This window comes from Lygodium microphyllum, unplaced genomic scaffold, assembly GCF_053477565.2.
Source record: "Lygodium microphyllum isolate KBCC unplaced genomic scaffold, Lygodium_microphyllum_v1.1.10 scaffold_57, whole genome shotgun sequence".
In the NCBI taxonomy this organism is placed as follows: domain Eukaryota; kingdom Viridiplantae; phylum Streptophyta; class Polypodiopsida; order Schizaeales; family Lygodiaceae; genus Lygodium; species Lygodium microphyllum.
In genome coordinates this window covers 74107-90354 of record NW_028229540.1, presented here as the reverse complement: position 1 = coordinate 90354, position 16248 = coordinate 74107, and positions in this window count along the sequence as shown.

Below are 16248 nucleotides of genomic sequence, written 5' to 3'. Positions count from 1 at the left end.
GGAACAAATTCTTGGTGTTCCAGGTTATGTTTATGACTGCAATGCGTTCTTCGGATTATCGATGGAGGCTAGGCATGATGAATATTCTAGACCGCATCTACAATCCTTCACCCCTATACGTGGAACGGACATGGACGGGTGAATCAAGAATATATTACATAGCAGCCCACCGATTTGCGTACCTTCAGACCAACTTGAAGAGAATCAAGTGGATGGAGGATTTAAAGATCGTGAAGCTGTTCATCTTTGTCGAGGCTCAAGCAAACGCAACCCTGCATGTCGGCGGTCGGCAAGTCAAGCAGAACAAGTATGTGTACGAAGAAGTGACTCGGGTGATCCCTGCCAGCAGAATCAAGGTGCTAGGATGTTATGAGAAGAATGGGTATCAAAGGAAGGGATACCCCAAGCTTCCTATGACCTATCGATTCCTGAAAATCCACGACCCCTCTCCATATTATTACTCAGTCCCTATAGCCGAATGCAACATAATCCTATTTTCCCCAAATTGATGTGCCAATCATCTTGTTCTACTTTCCCAAAAGAAATGTACTCACAAGGGCTATGCCCTCATAAATGAATAAGATTTTTATCACTGTCTGTCATGGCTGTAAGTGTTGGTAAAGGAGTTAAGTGATTAGGTCACTTGACTAAAAGCTGTACTGGGCATATTAATGTAATGTGAGAAACGTTTGGTAAGTTTTTAATGTAAAAAATCTTATTGCCCAGGCGCAACCCCAAGTGTAGATTCCTAGTTCGACCCTTGCACTAAGTACAGCTGTAACTCAAGAGAAGAAGTTCCTTCTCAAACAAATCAAGCCACTTGAATTCGATGGTAAGGAAAGGACTGTTCAAATCGACGCCGAGGTCTGGATCGAGTCCATGGAGGATTATTTTGAGGCAGCAGGAACTGCACCCGCTAATCAAGCTATGCTTGCCAAATTGAAGCTTACCGGCGAAGCAAGACTTTGGTGGAAACAATGGTGCAGAGACGAAGGGATCTCGGAAGGGACAGTCACTTGGGAGAAGCTTAAAAAAGCTGTGCGAGGGAGGTATCTGCCACCTGCCTACCGCACATAGAAGATGAATAAATTCTATGAATTGAAGCAGCTTGGACTATCCCTTGATGCATATTATTCAAAGTTCGTCTCTCTCTTAAAGTATGAGCCACAAATGGATATGACACAACAGGTGTCAAAGTTTTGTGCTGGATTAAATCCACCCATAAACACCCGCTTGGAATCAATGCACCCAACGGACCTACAAGATGCACTCATTCGAGCTGCACCAATAATACACGAGGTGCAGACCAAGCCAAGGAACAATAGGACTTGGTCTTACAGGGATCAAAACAAGGGAATGTATAGGTCTCAGGCTAAGAGAGCGCAGGGCCAAAATTAGGGACAAAGGAAGAAAGCTAGGGCCAACACTGCCAACAACTTCATTCCTACACAAGGTAATGGCCGCAATCTCCGTTGCTTCCATTGCAACGAGCCTGGACACTTCAAAAGGCAGTGTCCTAAGCTTAGCAGAGGACAAGGCCAAGGGCGCTTTGATTGCAGCGCCTCTGACCGATCTACTAAAGAAGCAAGTAGCAATTGTATGGTCACCTGTTGAACAGATCAGCTTTGTCAAACTAAAGCAAAGCTTGGTATCAACACCCATCCTGAAACTTCCTGATCTTAGTAAGGAGTTTGAAGTGGTAACTGATGCTAGCGCACTTGCCTTAGGATGTGTGATTATGCAAGAAGGTCATCCTGTAGCATACTCTTCAAGGAAACTGAAGAGCCATGAAAGGAATTATGCTACCCACGATCTGGAGCTGTTGGCTGTCATCCATGCTCTCAAACTTTGGAGACACTACTTGCTAGATAACAAATATACCTTAGTGACGGACCACAAGAGTCTTAAATGGATTTTCACCCAGAATGAGCTCAATATAAGGCAACGTTGATGGATTGAAGTACTAGAAGAATATGATTTTGAAATCAAATACCAACCTGGAAAGGAGAATGTAGTTGCCGATGCTCTCAGTCGTAAGGCATTTCTGAATTCTCTGATTTTGCAAGATCCATCAACAGCAACATCTCTAGCCACAAAGGTATCAATGCCAAACAACCCAATTCTTGAGCTAGCTAGAGAAGAGGCATGTCGTGACCCAACCTATCAGAAATTACTAAGGGAGATCCCCATCAAAGATCAAGACCTGAAGATAAAAATGAAGTATCAAGAATTCTCTATCAGTAGTGGACTTGTCTACTTTAGGACAAGATTATGTATCCCCGCAAGCCAAACTCTCAAGTAGAAGATACTTTGGGAAGCCCATGACTCCCCTTTCTCAAGACATCCTGGCTATGCCAAGACCCTTAATGCGGTCAGGAGGAGCTATTATTGGGATAGGCTCAAAGGTGACGTTCTCAAATATGTCACAGAATGTTTGTCTTGTCAACGCATTAAGGCCGAACATGTCAAAATGCCAGGGAAATTGCAACCACTTGACATTCCCCAAATGAAATGGGAATTCATTAGTATGGACTTTGTGTTGGCCTGTCCCAAGTTCAGGGAGGATCCAACTCTATTATGGTCATGGTAGATATGCTCACTAAGGTTGCACATCTTATCCCTGTTAAGGCAAACTATAAAGCCTGAGACAGATCCTTGTTTGATACATCCCCACCTGGGGTATTCTTAAGTATCTAAGAAGATACCCTAGTCTCGATTTGCTTACTTGGTGTCCGAGGGGATCTTCTAGGGGAGGCTTAAGCTTCATTGTATGTTTGTGGGGATTTTAGTGGGACATTTTGGGAGCCTTTTAGTGCCCTTTGGGGGTCTTCTTAGCCTTATATAGGAAACTTTGTGGTGGTATTGGGTCAATGTCATCACCATGATTTTGTTTCTTGCTAGCTCTTTCCTTGGTTGCACTAACCATTTTCTTAATTGTCCTCTTACCCTTGCCAGATGAAGGCTCCTTGGTCTTGCTTGTAGTAGATACATGCTTCTTAGCTATAGATGGCTTCTTGGCAGCTAGCTTCTTAACTGCAGCTTGTTTCTTGGCTAAAACTAGCTTCTTTGCACTAGTTGCCTTCTTTGTTGCAGTTGGCTTCTTGGTTGTATCTACCATACTAGCTCCTGATATTCTTTGAATTTCTAGGGAATCTAGGTTACGAGGAAGTTGAACATGCTTGAAGGAGAAATTTGATTTCTAGTTCCCTTATTAACCAAACAAAATCTTCTTTATAGCAATCTTGTGCAAGGCACAAAAATAAGATGAGGAATATGAGAAAGAATAGAAATATATTTATGTAATACTAAGATATAAGAAACTTGAAATTATTGATTTATTGTCAAGCACGAACTTTGCCTGAAGAAATCTCCATGAATTTGCAATTACTCTCCATACACAAGTAGAGGTGTTTGGTCGGTGAGGGACTTGCAGGCTATGAACAAATACCTCCTTATCCCTTTTCAACACTAGAAACTTGTCCTTAAGAGCAACAAATATTCTTTTTGATAGCATAGACATAGCTATCTTGGAGGAAATCAATCAAGTAGTCCTTAGTAGGTTCTTGTACATTTGCCAAGGTAGAAGTAACCTAACTCTTAGGCCATATCTATCCTATCACAATTCCCTTGACAAGCCTAAGGAAAGGAGCCTTGGAGATGAGCTTGTCAATTGATTTTTGTGCCTTCTTGATTTACCTTAGTGCATTCATTTGGTGCTTCAACCTCTTCTTGACAAACTTGGTAGCCCTCTCTTTTGCATTGTTGGCCAATGCCTGCATTCATCGATATAATACCATGCCTGCATATGCACCTTTTTTATCCTTTCCAAAATTGCTTGCCTTTTGGGTTTTGCATGATATGAGACCACGAAGTTGGGGATAGGAGCATCTCCTAGGGTACTTCTTCACCATGGCCTTGGACTTCAGTTGTTGGCTAAGGTACTACTACACTTTGGACTTGCACTTGAGCTGATGCTTGTGGTACTACCTCACCTTGGCCTTCGGCTATGTCATTGGGTGCCCTATGACCATCACTTGAATTCCCCCCAGGAGCTGTAGCTCCCTATTTGATGGGTTCACTTGCAATTTGAAAGGTTGGATTTGTGTCTCCTCTTCTATGGGGACTTCCGTGCTCAAGAACCTCTGGTGGATTTCTCCCTTCTTGGATTGAATCCTATTGTTGTGTGCCCTCTCATCCCTTTCTAAACTTGGTCCTTTAGGACTTTCTTGCTAGTGCATCATCCGATTTCGGAATTCCATATCCTAGACAACAATACTTTAAATTTTGTTGGTGCAAATAATGCTATTAAATTCTACATTGGTACAAAAGGCACTTGAGCACTCAATTGAAGAGGAGTTTATGGAGACTCAAAGATGAGTTCGTATTGAATATATGGGCAGGGAGGTGGAGAAGAAGGTCACCCTGGAGGAACATTATTCCTCTACAATGTTTTATCAAAATTATGGATAGATAAAAGGGTTGCGGAGGAAGAAAATCCTTAAAATATAAGGCCTTTTTAAAATTATTCTTTCTCATTTCTATAAATGCTTAAATATTCAATAGTTAAAATAACATATTCTTATATTTTTCATGGTTATTAGTTTATGATGATGATGGTTTCTTATTCATTCTAGTGGCACAAGGACCAAGTTCGGGCAAGATTCTACTCTCGCACACTATTTTTCTACAAAACCTAGTCAAGATCTATTAACCCTAAAACGAACAAAGGTGGAAAATCCAGAAAAGCTAAAGCAGAAGACAAAGGCAAGGCAAAGTGAAACGGAAGGCAAAGATGCACAGGGAGCCCGATTCCTAGAATCGGACCAGTCCAAAAATCAGACCAGTCCAAAAATCGGACCACCTTGAAAATCGGACCACCCCCGTCTGACTACTAGTATTGGACCACCCTGTTCGATCCGATTCCTAGAATCGGATCACTCAAAATCGGACACCTGTCAAAATCGGACGTCCGATTCCAGAAATCAGATATGACCAAAATCAGACCTTTGGGCCGATCGGACCAACCAAAATTGGATGTCCGACTCTGATAATCGGACTCCTAAAAATCGGATATCTAAGAATTGGATAGAAAACTGTCAAAATCGGACAGGTGTCTAGAACACAAATTTTGACGCATCTAAACCCTGAAATTGACCCCAAAGGCTACGTAGAGCTAAAGGCATGTCACAAGTCCATCACTGGGCTGAAAGTTAGAGCAAGTAGTTCAAAATTTGGCTATAAATGGTCCTCCAAATTGTGCATGGCATTTACCGTAACGGCCCTGCGGGTCGGGGGGGACTGCCCCCTGGACCCCCGTAGAGGGGGGCTTTGCCCCCTCTGCACCTCCCCCAAGTAGGTTGGAGAGAAAATGCGCGCCGTGATAGGTCCTCCAAATTGGACCCTAGTGTAGTAATGGTTCTACACGAGCATGGATTCTCACTTGCAAAAGAGTAACCAAAAGCCCATACCCGAACAACAAAGAGAAACAGAGACCCTAGAACATCAAGGGCCAATTCAGCCATTAAGGGCAAAAAGGCCATGCCACCAGAACACAAAGACATTGTGTTCAGACCATGTCTAGTCAGAGCGAAATGCAACATCAGCAAGCTACAAATGCCAAGATGACTAGACATGATACTCTTGACGAGAGATGTACCTTGAGCAACACTGCACAGACGACCCAAGACATTGGTGGAGAATCCACGTCTGGTCATGCAATTGGGGACTCAAGGGCATCTGTCAGAAGGCTTAAATTTACAAGCCAAGACCCAAAAGATGAAGACACAGTACCACCTGCTTATCTTAGGGTCAAACTCATCGCGAAAAGAGAGCACACTATCGATACTCTGATTGATGAAGGAGCAGATTTTAATATCTTGACCTATGAATCATGGACCCTACTAGGCCAACCAGAGCTCACACCGACTAGTGCAACTCTTAGCCCTTATGGGGGACACCCACAAGCACTCATAGGGAAGTGCAAAATCCTTGCGACAGCTGAAACAGAAAGCTTGCCTATCCTATTTCATGTTCCTCTAAATAGTGCCAGCTGTGGGAAAGAAACCCTCCTAGGAAGACCCTTCAAAAGGGCGACCAAGTGTGAGGCTAACTATGTAGCACAGAGGATACACTTGACACTACCGGGTGTGAGGATAGTCACAACCTTTAGCAAGGGTGACCTCTTCAAACCTCGAGGGAAAGGCAAGGAAGGTGCTGACATAGCAATCAAGCCTACTAACGAGAGCAAGGACTTGTTGGAAAAACTGATACAAGCATAGGTCGAACAACAAGAACCAGTGAGTGAGGCCATGCCTAAAACAAGAAGGTCAAGAGATAATGCCAAGTATGGGCTTTGGACTTACAAATATCGTAAAAGACCCCAAAAGAAGCCCAAGCCTTATAGATGAAGGCATCAATGGAGGGTCAGCACAATGCCGCGATGGATATCTAAAGCGTTGCTACGTGCTCAAGGGTATTATACAGGTAACCGATGGATTTGGATACCAAAATCCCCTGCTAAACCACCTCTATCAGCTGAAGGCCAGATTGCACCAAAAGCAACGAGGCACAAGAGGAAACCTAAGAGAAACTCCAGGTCTCAAGGCAAGAAACAAAACATGAGCGTTCAAAAGAAAGAGCCAAGGCCTAGCATGCTTAATAAGCATAGGTCATATGTAACCATTGAGTGTGCACAAAGACCATTAGTGCTCAAGGAGCTTTTGACTTCCCAAGAGGATAATGAGCATCAGAGGCACAATGCTACTTGTGAGAAGGCTGATTATTCAACAAAGCAAATAGCACAATCATCTAATAGCCTCGAGCAAATCGTTCAGTTAGTGCCAAGTCCACTTAAGAGTCATAGATCTCCTACACCCTCTTTTTCCAAACGGACACAGGAAGCACTACAGCAGTCGTCAAAGGCGACTGCTCAATCCCAATCTCTATCTCCATCTAAGCTTTCAAATGTCCAAGAGGTGGGACATGACACCATCCGTAGCTCTCGGCCCAAGGATATTCCTGAGCAACCTAATGTGACTAGATCAACTCATGCTCGATCTACACAGATGATGCTTAAAGGGCAACAAAAGGCACGACCACTTTCGATCACCCTAGGGACTTGACACTGCAATCCACCAAGGGTAGCCAGCCCACAGGACTAGCCGCTACTACTTCCAATCAGGGATCACAGCAGTCACAGCCCTTGGCCATGACAATGCCCCTTGTGGAATGTGTCCTTAGTAGTTTACATGTGGAGGAGGTGTCACAGCCAACTTTCTTGACAACTCTAGCAAAGTGCCTAAAGCCTAGGCTGGAGGAGTTAAACACAAGGGAATTGGCTAAAGAGCTAGACTCTCCAAAAAGGGAGGCAATTGTGCCCTCTCAACTTGGCGAGGCTATTCAGCAGGCCACGACTATATCCCATAAGGACACGCTAGAGAAAGAGAATGCTAAGGCCCCAAGCACATCAATGGTTGACCTGGTCCAGGGTCTTGAGTCGTCAAGAGATACACCTACACTGACCAGGAAAAAGAGGAGAAAACAATGAAAACAATAGCAGTTGCAGGTGGTTGTGGACCCCAAGAACATTGAGACGAAGAGCGCTGGAGAGATGAGGAATAAAGCATCGAGTCCATCCACCACTGCACCAATTGATGCCTCTCCTAATTGTGGTGAAACCTCAGACACATCCGTGTGCTCTGAAAAGTCAGAGCAGTCGTTACCATCAGCGGGGCTGCTTGCAACACTCTATCCACCGACAATAGAACTCGCATTGACCAATTAAGAGTGGATACAACACTGCCACAACAGGGTGAAAAATTTATACCAGTCACATCCAAGGAGAACCATGATGCAATGACAAAGCCTCAAGAGAAACATGAAAACCCCAAGAGCATAAGAAATCCTAGCGTTGGCCAAACTTGCTCGTCTAGGCCTGAGCCCCCAGCTATGCTAAAGCCCAAGAAAACTCCTAGAACCTTGCATGAGATGGCAACCGAGCAAGCCCTTGTTGAACATAGAAGTGTCATAGAGTGCTTAACTGAGTTGGATGCTAAGCTCAAAGTGTTTGCATGTGTCTATGTCCTGGCAGACATGGGCGCATTCCCTAAAGAGCAGCTCAAAGAATACTTGCCATTTCCCTTATCCTGGGAAGAGCAAGAACATCTTGACGAGCACTATAACAAGCTCCTGTATGAATGCATGCAACTCATCTCTGACGAGGAAGCCGACGAACTGCGCTTAACTGTCACATTCAATGATGTGCTCTGCCAACCAAATCTCTTAGAGATAGAGCAACTAAAGCGACTATTAGAGGGTCGAAGTCAATTTGAAACAACGTTGGTGTGAAAACCGCATTGCAATGGCCGAAGTAGGAGCCCAGATCATGACAGTCTCAGAGGAGCGATTGGCCAAATGGCGGTCTCAATGAGACCCAACCTATGTGGCACCAACTTCCCTTCAAGTGACTTAGCTGAAACTAGCCAAGAGAACTCTCTATCTGATAAGGTTCTCACTGAGGAGGAGTTACATGTTGCTAGTAGACTCGAATAAGGTTCTATGCTACTCGATGTTGCAAAATATCTATCAGTATTGAGTAAGCTGCCACGAGTACTAGATGCGTGTGCCACACTCCAGTACAATCCGAAGTTCTACAATTGGCTTTTATCCTCATGAAGTGACATGGATTCATGGATATGTATATAAATAAATAATGAATTTTGTGACCCTGTATAGACACTATCAACACACTCAAGCAATAATAGTCAAGCGTAGGGAGAAGAGTTGGGATCAATAGGCCAGGCTCCTCAGGTCCTCCTCTCACCACACATTTAGAAGTTGTGTGACCATTTCCACCTTCGAGCGGAGGGCATGCGACCCTCATTACCACCATAGGAAGCCCTGACCAACATCTCTGATTGTGTAGACAGGGTACCGTCCCTTTCTATACACCTTTCCCCCTTTTCGGTCTATCCTTCCGAGGATGAGCCCTGCCCCACTCCATGACCACCAGTCAGCGTAACTTAGCATGTGCCAAGATCTGCTGATGGGGCTGCAGGCTAAATGAACATCATCATGGGGGCCATCCCTCTACAACAAACACTGCATGCCTCACCCCTCCCCTTCTCGTCATATGCGCTTGATAACCCACACTATAATCCCTTCCATGCAAATGGTTTTATCCTGTATCAAGGCCTAATCCTTGGTTCGCATTTTGCAGGACCCCCTACGAGGAAGACATGGAGCACCTAGGGCAGTTGGCTTGCAAAGACACTCTCTCTGTCGAAGGGAACATGCAGCACAAGCTCCTCCGCCGGTGTGCTACGTGCCTACCCTCAAAAGGTATGCAAAGAAATGAGGTCCCAAGCGACAGCGCCCCGGACGTAGGCTGAAGAATCCCTAGGCAAAGGGAGTAGAAGCTCAAAGAAGCACACAAGGTGTGGCAACACTGGTTGTGCAAGCGCCAAACAGACGCTCGGGCACCAGATACTCAAAGGCAAAAAGGGCAGCTCGAGACAAGGAAGAATTCGATGCATTGTTCAAAAGCATCTTGGAAACGGTTGCGGCTAGAGACTACGCCATTCAGGTCCCGGTCGACATCTTCCCTGCCCAACCTCACAGGAACCCCTCACCAACAGAGCCTCAGTCGCCTGACCACCCGGACTCACCCTGCCTCATGAAAATTGAGTAGCCCCTATGATATGCAAGCAATTTAACAAGCCATCCTGCCATAACTTTTTTTCTTTTGATGGTTAAAGGGGCAGGTTCCCCACTTGTACACACTTCCCTTACCTATTGCTAATATATGCCATGTCTTTAACAAGCATTAGAACAGGCATCGCAATCAGTATCATAGGATTTTGAAAAATTTATATCTTGACATGATTGCATTTGTTCGTTGTACTTGACGCATGCGACTTGCAAATACTCTCATGAAGTGACAAGTGGATGCAGGATGACACAGGTCTTCATGCAAACGTGTTCAAAGCCCAAGTCACTGCAAGACCACCAACCTCACAAAGAACCGCGACAAAGCCACGTTGCCGAACGTGAAAAATCACCCTTGCGAGTGCCCACATCGCACGAACCAAAGCATAGACATAAGCTGTGCTCTCTTTCCGAGTCAAGCTCTATAGTGGGTTCACAATGGTTGTTACCTCAATTGTACCAACATCGAGTGTCGCAAAGAGGTTTGCAGTATCTCAAGTATATCTCCCCATCCTTCTCTAACAACGAGGCTAGGACACAATCATCACTGTAATATCCATTTCGTGAGCCTTCGAAGCTTGACATTTCCCAACCCATTGAAAGGCTGATAGCCTCAACATATTGCAATGGTTGTACTTAGGCAAGTCAAAAAAAAAAGAAAGAAAAGAACGAAACGATAAGAAGCATCCACAATCATAGCACAACACCTAGGGGTCCTCAAATTAGGTGTGTCCAGTGACCTTGGTCGATTGGCTTTGTCCCTAGTCCCCTAGCCCCCTAGCATCACCCACCATAGTTTAGGGCACATCAAGGATAGGACATACCCAGGGAGCTTGTCTCGTCTATGGTTAGACCTGTCACCCTGACCCATGCACACGATTCCTTCTTGCACTCTGCCTTAACACCATTGTAATCAATTGTGATAAGCACCACACGAATGGCCATGAAAAATACACTGTCCTCATCATGCAGGTCCAATAGCTACCAGCTATACCGATATTGCAGTATCCTTGTGTTCAATTGTGTTACATCGTGCAGTCACAATGCAAAGGATGTCGCATACACCTTCATGTGTACTTCTTCTCAACATGGACAACTTTGCTTCACCCCCACATTGTTATGAGAAACCAGCCCGCGGTCTTCTAACTACGTAATATCTACGTATACACGAGAATTTACATAATGTCGGTACCAAAATATATACACAATTTGGGTCCTCAAGTGCAGGACAATACTCTCAGCTTGCTTAGAGTTCGACTTGTCTCCCAAAGTAATTAAACTATGTCTTGTGCAAAATAGAGAATACTAGCACTATCTCTAGGGAGAGACCACCTATGAGAGGTTTTCAATTACAGGTTTTGAAGACTCCAACGAAGGTGTCATTTGCTCTTCATCGACACTCAACTCTGAATTCCTATCCTTTATCACCCTGTAAGTCCGCCAAGAATCGTCATGTGCAGAATCCCCAACGAACCGCCACTTGTACTCCATCAGTGCAATCCCCACAAATGATAGCCCTACCACCAGCCACCTAAACCACCAACGTGCCCCCAACGACCGTCCTCCCCACCACAACCAACACTCCTCCATGGCAACCAAAGACGTCCTTGCCACCCACGTCTTTGGTACATGCTAAAGCCTGCTACCTACGACGGTGAGTGCCATGGGACTGGCACTCGTCTAGAAGGGGGGTAATGTTAACCCTCAAATGAACAAAGGTGGAAAATCCAAAAAAGCTAAAGTAGAAGACAAAGACCAAGGCAAAGTGAAATGGAAGACAAAGACGCATAGGGAGAAAAGTCCTAAATAAGGGAGAAAGGCGCACAAGGAAAAGCGCAAGTCAATACTTTTGTAAAAGAGCGCAAGCGCATCATGGTTTAATTTAAGGAGCGCCGGGCTCTCACCCATGCAATTTGTAAATGTAGACGGGCGGTGGAAAGGAAGCTAGGAATATAGAAGGACAATGGGGAAAAGGGCCTAGGCCACGACCGGCCATGTAAAAAAGGGGATAACGGGATGACCGCCCAAAAGGGATTTAGGGTTTTGTATATAAAGTTAAAAAGTGAATGAGAAGCTCATTCTTGTGTGTGGCCAAAAGTGGCTCTCCTCTTCTTCTTGTTCTTGCTTGCTTGAGCTTGTGCTTGAGAGAGGGAGTGTGAGAGTGTGAAGGAGTGAGTGTGTGAGGGTGAGGGACCGGGGAGGAGAAGCTCTCCATCTTCTCCTTTGTTCTTCTCTTCTCTTCTCTTCTCTTCTCTTCTCTTGCTCGCGGCAATGGAGCTTGGAGCTTGCACTTGGATCGTGGAGCTACCAGAGTGTGCGGGAGAGGAGATAACTCGATCGACATGGAGGTAAGCTCACTACACCCATAGATATGGATGGCGCGTCAGCTATGTGAGAGGTAGCCATTAGTGCTCAGCTTGGAACGCTTGAGACAATAAGCGGTCCGCAGTTCTTGGCAGTTGAGCGAAAGCTCCCACAAGATCTACCGTTCAAATTATAATGATAAGCTATCTATTCTAGTGATACTCTTAATAGTTTGTCCAAATATTTAGGTTATTCCCACATACTTGGAAATAAAGACAAAGTCATACTTATTGAGAAGTATGCCACGATAAGGTTTTTTGGCTATGCTCTTGGATGCAAAGGCTGAAGGAGTGGATACTTCTTATGCTATAGCACTTAATCCTTGGCTACCAATCCCTTAAGAAACCTCATGTTGCAAGGATACCTTCTATGCAACAAAAATAGTACATTTTTGCTAGAAGACAATAAAGACAAAGAAGAACATAGGGAACCGAAAAGCAATAAAAGAAGATAGGTCTTCAATTGACTTTTGAGTCATATGTATATATTTTTCTTAAATGTATAAATAGAATGTTATAAAGAATGAATGCTCTCCAAAAAAATATGATGATAATCACATTATATAAACTCTCATTGAGCTGATGAGAATATTGTTTCTAAGTTTCATATCGATCGTAGTGTTGAGATCGATTTTACATATTGAAGTTAGAGAAATATTGGCTAGTGTGTTTGATAAAGCCATAAGATTTGATGACTTATTAAAAGAGAAAAAAGTGACAAAAATATCCAACCAATTAGGGTTATTACAATTCGTAGTGAATGGTCAACTATCCATAGTAAATGGGTTATGTCTAAAACCCACGAGAAGGGAAAATGATTGTACCTAATGCAAGAAATGTATAATATAAAACTAGGATTGATGAAGCTACAAGAGGCTCTAAGAAGGCCCATGAGACCCAACATTCAATCTATAAGAGTTATTAAACATTTTATACAATGATTTTTCTTTCCTTAGGCCACCACCATATCTTGTGATTCTAAAGTAGAATATTCTTGCTTGATAGTGAGACTTCTCCATGCCTTGTGTGTTTCATGTGAACAATGGTCCATAGTTGTTGATAAAGTATATTCCATGCTTTAGTAAAATGTGCTGCACAAAAAGGAAACATATTAAGTTTATGAAAAAATGAAGTTCTAAGATAAAGTGTCCAGCTAAAATACTCACCAAGTAAAATGTGATGTCTTTCTTTGCCCAATATTTAACTTCTTTCACTAAAATTTTTATAGCCTTCTTGTAGTCTAAGCAATAGCTTTCACTACTCTTGCTTTGCCACAAAACCCATAAGAAATTATCAAGATCCATCTAGGCCTTCATACAATCATTTACTACTACTAAAGGGTCACTCATCACTATATTGGTTGTACATTCACATAATTCTTTTTAGCATGCCCATATTGCATTTTTTTAAACACTATCAAAGTTGGAGAGAAATCTTCCAGCATATATCTCTCCCATGGAAATAGGGGCTAAGATATTGCCTAATTTTTTAGATTGTTATATATCCTTCGAAGTTGCACATGGCCCTGATGAAAGCCCATTCTTGAAAGGGGTTCACATTTTTTGATGTAGGTATCTGGAAGTGATGTAGACTTGATAGAGTAAGCACAATCTAAATGCAACCTTGGAAACCTATCAAAAATATAATCTCTACATGCAATGTACAAATATGCAATATTTCTAATGGAATTTGAAGGATAGCCTCCTAATTTTTATCTTGCAATTCTTCGAGGACACTACTTTGTAAATGCCTTCCTACACTGTTCAAAGTCCTAGCCCGACTATTTTCCTTGTCACTTGATGAGGAAACTCCTATGCTTCTTGTGTTAGACCATTTTGAGGTGGTCGTTCCATCCATACAATACAATCATGGATGTGGTATTGTCACTTATATTATTCTTCCATACAATACATCCAATGTGGACTAGTCTTCTTCCAAACTTATATGAATATGACTCCTCTTTTTCATTGGAGCTTCATCCATGTTTCTTAAAAGCAAAAGAGAGCGAAAGACTTCCAATATTGAAAGACATGGGTTTCCCCTTTTCACAAAGTCCTTACACTATTATATATAAATGTCATTACATGGGTTCCCATGTAGAAAAGCCATCTTAACTTCCATCGAATACAAGTACAAGTCATACTTTTCTAACCAAGCCCAAAACCAAGCAAAGGGTAGTCACTTTCACCCTTATGAGAGAGATAATATCATCTAAGTCAACTCCCTTTGCAATCAAATGAGCCTTATATGCTAGCTTATGATGAATCTAGGTGCTCTTCAGCCTATGCACTTGCTTGCATAACAATAAATGTTTTTCACTAGGTAGGAGAGAAAGAGAGAAAGAGGGAGAAGGAGAGCTTCTCACTACTGCCACCACCATTTGCGAAGAAGAGGAGGAAGTGTATGGAAGGTGAAGAGGAGCTGCTGAATCCATCCTCGGGCCTTTGCGGTGAGTGCACTGTTCCCTCTTGCTTTGTTTTTGTTTTTTCTCCTTTTCTTTTGCTTGTTTTTGTTAAAAATCATGTGTATTGAGAGAGAAAGAGAGGAAATGAGAGAGGGAGAGGAAGAGAGAAAAAGAAAGAAGGAACGAGAGAGAGAGGGAAAAAACATTAAATATAATAGAGAAAGAGAGAAAGAGAGAGAGAGGGAGGGAGAGAGGAGAATGAATGAATAAAAAACAAAGAGAGGGTAAGATCATGTTCTTTAATTTCTTCTTTTCTTGTTTGTAATAGCAGTAGCAGTAGCAGTAATAGCAGCAACAGCAGCAGCAGTAGTAGTTCTTTAATTTCTTCTTTTCTTGTTTGTAGTGGTAGTAGTAGTGGTGGTGGTAGTAGTAGTAGTTCTTTAATTTCTTATTTTCTTGTTTGTAGTAATAGTAGTGGTAGTTGTAGTAGTTCTTTAATTTATTCTTTTGTTGTCTTTTGTTGTAGTAGTAGTAGTAGTAGTAGTAGTAGTAGTAGTAGTAGTAGTAGTAGTAGTAGTAGTAGTAGTAGTAGTAGTAGTAGTAGTAGTAGTAGTAGTAGTAGTAGTAGTAGTAGTAGTAGTAGTAGTAGTAGTAGTAGTAGTAGTAGTAGTAGTAGTAGTAGTAGTAGTAGTAGTAGTAGTAGTAGTAGTAGTAGTAGTAGTAGTAGTTGTTGTTGTTGTTGTTTTATTTCTTTTTTTCTTTTTTTCTTGTTTGTTGTTGTTGTTGTGGTGGTGGTGGTGGTGGTGGTGGTGGTGGTAGTAGTAGTAGTAGTAGTAGTAGTAGTTTTATTTCTTCTTTTCTTTTTTTCTTGTTTGTTGTTGTTGTGGTAGTAGTGGTAGTGGTAGTGGTTTAATTTCTTAATTTCTTATTTGTTGTTGTTGTGGTAGTGGTAGTAGTAGTATTGGTTGTTGTTGTTGTGGTAGTCGTTTAATTTCTTCTTTTCTTGTTTGTTGTTGTTGTGGTAGTCATTGTCGTGGTAGTAGTAGTAGTTTTTTTTTTCTTTTCTTGTTTATTATTGTTTAGTTTTCTTGTTTGTTGTAGTAGTAGTAGTTTTTTCTTCTTTTCTTGTTTGTTGTAGTAGTAATAGTAGTAGTAGTACTTGTTGTTGTTTTTTCTTCTTTTCTTATTTATTATAGTGGTAGTGGTAGTGGTAGTAGAGAGAGAGAGATGTTTTGTTAAAGGAAATTGGTAGTAGAGAGAGAGAGATGTTTTGTTAAAGGAAATGAGAGAGGGAGAGGAAGAGAAAAAGAAAAAAGGAACGAGAGAGAGGGAATAAACATCCAACATAATAAAGAAAGAGAGAAAGAGAGAGAGATAGAGGGAGAGAAGAGAATGAATGGATAAAAAACAAAGAGAGGGTATCTTGTTCTTTAACTTCTTCTTTTCTTGTTTGTAGTAGTAGTAATAGTAGTAGTAGTAGTAGTGGTGGTGGTGGCGGCAAGGTTTGGTGAGGTCCGATGCAATACCACGAGATGGGAAACACTCCGACATACGTTAATTTGTGGGTGGTGGAGACTTTACATACATTAATTTTGTTGAGTTACAAGAGAAGAAATCCCTTCTCAAATAATTTAATAAAGAAAAAAATAATCATAACAAAAACAAATTGTTTATCACAACGTAGACCAAATGAAAAACGATGAAGGTTGTGATGTTCAAGATCGCGAGGGGTATCTTAATCAGTGTGTCTCATATCCTTGCTTTCAATGTAAGCTA